Source organism: Schistocerca nitens, chromosome 2 (genome assembly GCF_023898315.1).
Source record: "Schistocerca nitens isolate TAMUIC-IGC-003100 chromosome 2, iqSchNite1.1, whole genome shotgun sequence".
NCBI classification, from domain to species: Eukaryota; Metazoa; Arthropoda; class Insecta; order Orthoptera; family Acrididae; genus Schistocerca; species Schistocerca nitens.
The window spans coordinates 872899089-872909335 of record NC_064615.1 but is presented as its reverse complement, the minus strand read 5'-3'; the positions used below and the strand labels follow the sequence as shown (position 1 = coordinate 872909335).

At 44.6% G+C, this 10247-nt stretch overlaps 1 non-coding gene across 1 annotated transcript; it reads left to right on the top strand.

The window, feature by feature from the left end:
* The first annotated feature begins 7750 nt into the window (after positions 1–7750).
* Trnas-uga (transfer RNA serine (anticodon UGA)) lies at positions 7751–7825 on the top strand. Its single transcript has one exon. It is a non-coding gene; the product is annotated as a tRNA-Ser (tRNA).
* The last annotated feature ends 2422 nt before the right edge of the window (positions 7826–10247 follow it).

Below are 10247 nucleotides of genomic sequence, written 5' to 3'. Positions count from 1 at the left end.
GTGAAGAACGCTTAAGGGTAAAACGAGGAAACCTGAAATTTTATGAAGTCATGGCAAGTCTTTCTTTAATATGTGGGACAGAATGTTGGACGCTGAGAAACAAAGATGTACGGCAACTAGAAGCACCAGAAATAAAATTTCTAATATCTGTGAAAGGCTGCACTAGGGAAGACAAAATTAGAAACGAAGTGATAAGGGAACAATTATGAATCCAATCACTAACGTAAAAGGCAATGCACTACAAAGGACAATGGAGAGAATATGTACTTTGTGTGTGACCACAAAGACTTCCTAAACAAGCTATGGATTATAAACACCGTGACAAGAGAATTGTAGGAAGACCGAGGACGAGATGGTGAGACCGGAACAGGCCCTAGGCCTAACCGTAAGGGAGAGGGTGTAATCTCCCCACGGAAAATTACCCTCTACCACGCAATAATTAATAATGGTCAATCAAATCATCCACATTTATTTACGTTTGAAAAGTATCTGATCAGATTTTCTAGTAATATATGCGCCGACAGCTCGTCGACGCCAAGGTATTTTTCTAGTACGTTTATTCTTTGGAATAACAGAGATACAGAGATGTATGCTCCATGGTTATTATAGAGGGAGAAGGGAATAGCTTCGGAAGTATCGGTTGGAAGATTCTCGGGTTGCTAAAGGAGACATTTTTACTCTTCTTCGCGCTAAAGCGAGCTATTAACGTTTGTGCCACTAGCGTGATAGGTAAAGAGAAAGAAAAAACTGTAAAAGCAAATTACATGAGACTTGGAATCAACAGAAAACGGAACATGTAATGGAGATGGATTGAATATACAATTTTCCTCAGAAATAAGGTTTGTGACCATTTTATTCTAGAGTGAATGACGAATGAGTTCTCTGTCTGAATCATTGATGATTGTCTTGGCCCTGTAATTAGTGGGGAAGTTTCAGCTGGGACGAAGAGAGCCTGCAATCTCCGAGTTTTTACAAATCGTCCAAAAAGGCTTCGTCCACATCTGAAATTCTAAATCTGTCGTAAACTGAACGAATTGTTCGAATGATCGATTTTCCCAATTGAATGCAGCGCTTAATAAAAATAACAAATGTAAAGATCTTTTCCAGCAAGCCAGCCGCTGAATATTAAGACGAAGGGCTCCACCAGAGATTATACTAGGCTGATTTCACGTAAATAATATAATTAAACTGTACACAGATAAAGAAGAGAGAGAGAGAGAGCGAATGAAATTCGAGAAAATACTCAGAATCCTCCATTAGCATAATTGTTTGTCTATCACGGATCAGCCTAAACATAAAATACGAAGCCCTAACTTTATTGTACCGATTTATGTGTGAGAGTGAAGGAGTAATAAAGGCGACAGATACACCTCCGTACAGACAAAACATTACACCAAGTTAGCGGCAAGCTGCATTCACAAACTTTCATCATTTACAGTAGAGAATTCATTATAAGGGGGCGGGTGTTATTTTTTAACCCATATTAGAAGTTACGTTTCTGTTCTTTCAAAGGCTGAGATGACATTTGCTTGGGCAGAGACTAACGAACATAAACAGTTGTGGTTTCAACTAACTCTCCCCCCCTCCCCCCCCCCCCCCCACCCACGCACCACCACCCCGTCGCGCCTTAGGCGTAATACGTCAACGCTCTTGGAATGCCCGTCAGCTACGACCATCACACATATTCGAACTGCTCGCAGCTTATGCTGCAACAACGTATACATTGCCGCGTATCGGGGAGGCTTGGAGATCGACATTGACTAGCTATGACGTGAAAGAATAAGTAAACGAATATATAGAAAGTATAAATCATGTTCCACGTAAGAATACAGTCTTGTCATAGTCTGAACAACCACCTGAAGATATTTTGACACACACACACACACACACACACACATACACAGCGCTTCCTCTCCCGAGATTATCGCTTTCACGGATGTTTGAATGATGATAACGTGTTCTGTCGTCTCGCCAAGTACGTGTGTCACTTTGCAACCTGACGCAGGACGCATTCGTGAAGACAGGGGACCTGTATCGATCTGCTGTACGGTCTAACTGCCGTGCCGACGTTGCCACCGCAAACTCTCCCTCCTGCAACGAGAGGTGAGCGGTACAAAACGCGGCAGCACACCTCGCACAGACACCACTTTCGTGGAACCTTCTGTGAGCAACACATGTTGATAGCGTCCTCCTGGTGGCTGCAGCAGGGCAAAGAATGTGTGGGATGGAGTCGTGGTTCGATTCCTTCCAATATCTGGCAACAAACATCGATCATCGCCAGGCGTTGTAGTCCTTGGCTGTCTGTGGCTGGTTCTTCCGGATGGCGTTGCACATCTGTCTTCTTCAGCCCACAGCACCACCTGCTGTGCAAACACACGCGTAACAGACGCATCCCGGCGGCTTAATAGGGGCTCACAGCAAAATAACTTATCTTTTCATCTTACAAAAACTTACATTTTGCATTTCCAGACAAAAACCGCTTCAAAAAACAAAAAGTAGAGATCAATAGGTACACGCAAAATGAGTCTCCGTGTATCAAATTAATTTACATGAAGACAGATAAAAGACTTAAGTGGCCACAGCACGTGGGTAGGGTAACCAGAAAGCTCAGTCTGTCTGTTTTGAATTTAGAAACAACTCTAATTGTGTTGACATGGGCCTTCCATATGAGGCCAACGAAATATTTGTTCTACAAAAGCATGCAGCAAGAACATTACATAAAGCTGATAACGCGAACATCTTGCAGGAGCCTGTTCAGGAACTAGGGATTCTTACAAATATGTTACAATACATAGTCTCGTGGGGAATTTCGTACGAACTGTGAAATTCACGATGACAATATTAGGCGTAAGAATACCTTGATATAAACTACGCGTCACTGTATAGGACTCATACAATACTATAATTTATCTGAATATTTGGAGTTGGGGATTTAAATTTCGGTTCATATTAAATTGTTTAACTGTTCCATTACACAGGTAGCTGACTGTATTCTCTGAAATCATAAAGTTACACAAATTCTTAGTATGCGTATTATATAACAACAGTAACAGACAAGAGATGTGAATTTTTCAAAGAAATAGCTGTTTTACCCATAATAAATAAAAAGCAACCCAGAAATATTTTCCATGATTATCAACTGAGCGAGTGGCACAAGCCCTTGCGAATTTACTTTGCGGAAGTTGTCAGCAGTGGTTGTCTCTGCCTGTTAATGTATTGCTCGATTCTTTCCACATCCCTGATAGTTTCGTTTCTTGACAGAATTTACGGAACAAGATGTGGGAAAGAATGATCTACCTCAAACAAGCCGTTATTTACTGAGTTCTGATCTATTACTTCAGTACAGCAGTACTGTGATATCAGAATAATCAATTGTCGTACTTATTTCTGTCAAGTTTAACCGAGTTTTTTCGGTTTCTGTGTTTATTTCATAATGTATGCAGACCATTGTAACTACTGGCCATTAAAATTGCTACACCACGAAGATGACGTGTTACAGACACGAAATTTAACCGACAGGAAGAAGATGCTGTGATATGCAAATGATTAGCTTTTCAGAGCATTCACACAAGACTGGCGCTGGTGGCGACGCCTACAACGTGCTGACATGAGGAAAGTTTCCAACCGATTTTTCATACACAAACAGCAGTTGACCGGCGTTGTCTGGTGAAACGTTGTTGTGATGCCTCGTGTAAGGAGGAGAAATGCGTACCAACACGTTTCCGACTTTGATAAAGGTCGGACTGTAGCCCATCGCGATTGCGGTTTATCGTATCGCGACATTGCTGCTCGCGTTGGTTGAGATCCAATGACTGTTAGCAGAATATGGGATCGGTGGGTTCAGGAGGGTAATACGGAACGCCGTGCTGGATCCCAACGGCCTCGTATCACTAGCAGTCGAGGTGACAGGCATCTTATACGTATGGCTGTAACGGATCGTGCAGCCACGACTCGATCCCTGAGTCAATAGATGGGGACGTTTGCAAGACAACAACCATCTGCACGAACAGTTCGACGACGTTTGCAGCAGCATGGACTATCAGCTCGGAGACAATGGCTGGGGTTACCCTCGACGCTGCATCACAGACAGGAGCGCCTGCGATGGTGTACTCAACGACGAACATGGGTGCACGAATGGTGAAACGTCATTTTTTCGGATGGATCGAGGTTCTGTTTACAGCATCATGATGGTCGCATCCGTGTTTGGCGACATCACCGTGAACGCACATTGGAAGCGTGTATTCGTCATCGCCATACTGGCGTATCACCCGGCATGATGGCGTTGGGTGCCATCGGTTACACGTCTTGGTCACCTCTTGTTCGCACTGACGGCACTTTGAACAGTGGACGTTACATTTCAGATGGGTTACGACACGTGGCTCTACCCTTCATTCGATCCCTGCGTAGCCCTACATTTCAGCAGGATAATGCACGCCCACTTGTTGCAGGTCCTGTACGGGCCTTTCTGGATACAGAAAACGTTCGACTGCTGCTCTGGGCAGCACATTCTCCAGATCTCTCACCAATTGAAAACGTCTGGTTAATGGTGGCCGAGCAACTGGAACGTCACAATACGCCAGTCACTACTCTTGATGAACTGTGGTATCGTGTTGAAGCTGCATGGGCAGCTGTAGCTGTACACGCCATCCAAGCTCTGTTTGACTCAATGCCCAGGCGTATCAAGGCCATTATTACGGCCAAAAATGGTTCAAATGGCTCTGAGCACTATGGGACCTAACATCTATGGTCATCAGTCCCCTAGAACTTAGAACTACTTAAACCTAAGGACATCACACACATCCATGCCCGAGGCAGGATTCGAACCTGCGACCCTAGCGGCCACGCGGTTCCAGACTCAAGCGCCTAGAACCGCACGGCCACACCGGCCTGCTATTACGGCCAGAGGTGGTTGGTTGTTCTGGGTACTGATTTCTCAGGGTCTATGCACCCAAATTGCGTGAAAATGTAATCACATGTCAGTTTTAGTATAATATATTTGTCCAATGAATACCCGCTTATCATCTGCATTTCTTCTTGGTCTAGCAATTTTAATGGCCAGTAGTGTATCTTTAACGAATTGCCTGATCTCATCCTAGTCATAATGTTTACATTATTGTTTTTTTCATAATTTTTCATGCGCACTGCCGTATAAAAATTACACTTATAAAGATTACATAGAGATATTGTCGTTTACTAAGATGGGTGTATTACGTGTTCCCATCTCTCGTTATATGAGGGTATGTAATGCACCCAGGCACTTTGTCGAACACGATCGTGTTGGTGGCCCAGGCGTTGTGCTGTGGGAAGGCATAATGCTGTATAGGTATACTGACTTGCAAATCTTTAAACACCATACACTCAGTAGCCGACATTATTGTGAACTTGTACTCCTTCCCACGTGCGTCTTTTCGAGGCTGCATTCGACTCTGACTTGCTTTTTATGGATGCAATGCGCGACCACATCGAACTAGCTTGGTGGAGCAGCTCTTGGAACGAGAGAATATTCGGCAAATGGACTGGTCTGTCCGTTCTCCCGACTTAAATGAATCGGGAACGTGTGGGATGCGTTGGGGAGTCGTATTGCAGCAGGTCCATATGCACCAACGACCATTCTGCAGTTTTCTACTGCGCCGGTGAAGGAATGGAACTCCCCACAACGATGATGATGAATGGCTTGTGGGGCGCTCAACTGCGCGGTCATCAGCGCCCGTACAAAGTCCCAATTTTTACACAGTCCAATCTTTTCACTCAATCCAATGTAGCCACCTGTCACAAATTATGATGACGATGATGAAACGATGAGGACAACACAAACACCCAGTCCGCGGGAAGAGAAAATCCCCAACCTGGCCGATAATCGAACCCGGGACCCTGTGATCCAGAGGCAGCAACGCTCGCCTCTAGACTACGAGCTGTGGGCTCCCCACCACGAGAACTCCTTTCCAACTAAAGATGGACAATGAAATGATAATGAAGCCAAGACCCTAAGCTGTCGATAGGCGTTGATATACATCAACGGGGACAGTTGAAAATATGTGCCCCGACCGGGGACACGAACCCGGGATCTCCTGCTTATATCAACACCTGTCGACAGCATAGAGTCTTGATTTCATTATCATTTCATTGTAAGAGAGCTGCATGGTCACCGACGGTATCTGTTCTTTTGGACATGTCCGAAGGAACAGATATCATGTTCATATAGTTAAGGCTAACCGGCCACTGACCTTCTTCTTCTGTGCTGGATGAACACGCATTTCCCGAACTCTTACGGGACTCGTTAAGATTGTCTGCCGCGAGTAATGAGGGTAATGGGCAGGAGCTGTACGAATGTACGAGGGCCGTTCAGAAAGTAACCTCCGGTTGATTTAAAAAAATACACCAAGTTAAATAAAAATATTTTAATATATACATCTTACAACTACATCTTTGCACTATTTTTCTACATAGTCTCCATAGCGATTGAGGCACTTATCGTATCTCTTCACAAGCTTTGAAATTCCTTCTGCATAAAAATCACCCGCTTGTGCCTGGAGCCAGCCTGTGACCGCATCTTTGAGCTCTTCGTCGTCATCAAACCGCTGTGACCCGAGCCATTTCTTCAAATGCATGAAGAGGTGATAATCACTTGGCGCCAGGTCTGGGCTGTAAGGTGGATGGTTGATAACGTCCCACTTGAAGGACTCAAGAAGGGCCGTTGTTCTGCGAGCAGAGTGAGGACGGGCGTTATCGTGCAAAAAAACGATACCGGAAGTCAGCATACCACGGCGTTTGTTCTGTATAGCCCGTCGTAACTTTTTTATTGTTTCACAGTACACGTCTTGATTAATGGTCGTACCACGTTCCATGAATTCAACCAACAACACCCCTTTGGCATCCCAAAACACCGTTGCCATCAGTTATCTGGCAGAAAAATCTTGCGAGGCTTTTCTTGGTTTGGTAGGCGAATTTGAATGTGCCCACATCTTTGATTGTTCTTTTGTCTCAGGGTTCACGTACTTAATCGAGGTTTCGTCACCGGTCACGATTCTGTTTAACAATGGTTCTCCTTCGTCCTCATAACGTGACAGAAAGTCTAATGCAGAGGCCATTCTTTGAGTTTTGTGGTGGTCGGTAAGAATTTTGGGCACCCATCGTGCACAGAACTTACGGTAACCCAATCTTGCTGTCACTATCTCGTACAAGAGAGTCTTAGAAATCTGTGGAAAACCAGTAGACAACTCCGACATTGAGAAACGTCGATTTTCACGAACTTTTGCATCAACTGTCTGAACGAGTTCGTCAGTCACCAATGATGGTCTACCACTCCTCTCTTCATCATGAACGTTTTCTCGTCCACTTTTAAATAAACGTACCCATTCACGGACAACTCCTTCACTCATAACTCTTGGTCCATACACGGCACAAAGCTCACAATGAATAGCTGCTGCAGAATATCCTTTGGCTGTAAAAAACCTTATGACAGCACGCACTTCACATTTGGCGGGGTTTTCTATTGCAGCACACATTTCAAACTGCCACAAAAACTAAACTAGCGCAGGTACGACGTTCACTCGACCACGGCTTGATGCCGACTGACCTGTTGAGTGCGTGAACGCACAGATGGCGTCGCTACTCCCCCCACAACCCACACTGTGACCAATCGGAGGTTACTTTCTGAACCGCCCTCGTAGTGTGTGGACATTGAGTTGGGAATGTGGGTCTCATGGGGAGCGTGCAAGGGATAAATTCCTGCAGTCGCACTGTCATATGTGCCCTCTGTGGCTCAAATGGATAGAGCGTCTGCCCTGAGAGCAGAAGATCCTGGGTTCGAGTCCCGGTTGGGGCACACATTTTCAACTGTACCCGTGGATGTATATCAATGCCTGTCTACAGCTTAGGGTCTTGACTTCATTATTGTTTCATTCTAACAGAGCTGCATGGTCACTGATAGAGATGGGCAAAGTCGTTCATCGTTAAGAACTAGTTCACTGGTGATCGCTCTTATTTGAGAACTGTTCATTTTTACTCGTTCACCGTTCATTGTGCTCGGTATATGGTTCTTATGAAAAATTGAAAATTAGTAGCATAGGTGACTGAAAATGGCGCCAAGAGAGGAGTAGGGAGTTTTTTTATTCATAATAGAACTCTCACACACTTGTAATTTTCGTGATTCTGCAAAACATCTCGTTTAGCCAACTGTAGCGACCGGTGTGTGGCTGATCGCAGTGAAATAATATAAGGTGGCGCACGAAAAACCAGCCCAGACTACAGACTGCTCGCCAATTACGCACGATTTATTGACCGCTACGACCAGAATAGATAAACATGTAGTAATTAGGCAGTGAAGACATAACAAATAAGCTAATGCAAACAACCTCGAAACAATAGATGACGATTGGTAAGCGACAATGAGCAGTCTAGTAATCGGGGCGGATTTTTCGTGCGCCATCCTGTACCACTGAAATAATATTGTAGGAGCTATCGTATTCTCTTTGCAAAATGTGACATCAGACACTCGATTACGAAGCGCGGGCTTCATTCGGTTGTAAGTCGGTCTGCCTTCCATAACAATGAACGTGCTCTTTTACCTTGGATCAAAAAAAGAAGGAAAATGGCCACTCGTGTGGGCCGTGCCGACGTTCTTTGCATGTGTAATAACAAAAAATCTTGCCTTTTTAGAGGTATTTCTTCTGCTGTTTATCAAATAGTGAAGTAAGCTGATACGCCGTGTTGTTACCTGAAAAGATGTATGTATTACATACCACGTAATTTTTATGTAATTTACGTAATTATAAAATACATTTTAAGTACCGGTCGTGGTCGCTCAATAGAATACAAAAAAGAACCACAAGTTCAGAGTTCAAAATGGTTTGAAACAGATCTAGAATGGGCGTGCGCAGCGAACGAAACGAACAACTCGACACTGAACTAACTATGAGCAATCGGCAGTGGAACTGCGAGTGGCCACACGAAGAAGGATGAGGCCGGCCGAGCGAGACCGAGACCGAGACAAGCGGGAACGGGACCGAGGCTGGTACGAGACCGGCCGACGTGCCGTTCGGGAACGAGACCGACCGTTTCCCGTTCCCGGGAACTATAAATAGAAAGCCGCGACCGAAGTGAACTATGAAAGGCCGTTCCTTAGAATTCGTTCCTCGCTCGTTCCGTTCGTCTTAGTGAACAGTTCCTTTGGACCCGTTACTTCGCGAACGACCCATCTCTATTTCCAACCTTCTGGTCAGCATGAGAGCACTCTGCAGAAAATGCACTGGTGTCCGTGGTGATCACAGGCAAGGACGTAGCCAGGATTTTCTCAGAGGGGGTCAGGTCTGTTAAAGAGGACCTTAAAAAGCCTCACTTTTTCACTTATTCTGAAAATTTCCGTAAAGAACAATAAACCATTTTATCCGACAATCATCTCAGAGCGTTCAGCAAGTGGATAAATAATCTCGGTACTTAGAAGTGCTGTATTTTCGCAAACCTCTATGAAGTAGGCCTAGTCATGCTCCAATCTCCTGTCACCCTGGAAAGCCATTTCACACGCTGCTCCTTTCAGTCTGGATTTGAGTTGAGGAAGGGATCAGGAATGGACGAGCACTATTTATTTTGGGACGCCGTCATTATTGCCGACAGGGCGTTTGGAATAAAGAGATCTGTGTTCGACAGACATACTAGAACAATTTTTGGTGGCGAAAATGTAAAGGATCTGGAATTTGTCAGCCTTACACTTTCCCAAATTTCCTCATTTAAGTATGCATGTGCCCTTTCTTGCAATGTAAGAAAGTAAATTTTCTGCGTTAAGGAATGTCCCAGCGAACAAATGCATGAGCCTAAATGAGGAGTATTTGGATTATTATTTATTTATTATACGGCTTTTAGAGCCGGGAGTCCCCGAAGAGATGCTCGGCTTGCCTTCGATGCAGCTCCTTTCATTTAAGCAGAAGGACTACATGTCTAAGGTAATTCGAATCTGTCAGGAAAGAAAGGTATTCGGAGGGAATGGCTGTGGCGAACCGACCCTGGCGTTTGCCTAAAAGGAAATTTGAAAACCACAGAAAACCATTTTCATGGTTGCCAGCGAATGGATTCAAACCACCTCGGCTCCCGAATACAGGGACTGCTAGCTCAGCGGATCAACACGTAGAGCTACCCCAAGTCGGAGGATAATTAGGAAAAACTGATTCGGACGAATTCAAGCAGCACGCACAAAAAAATAACAACAGAAACAAACGAACTATGGAATGTGCTGTCATCACATAGCCGGCCGG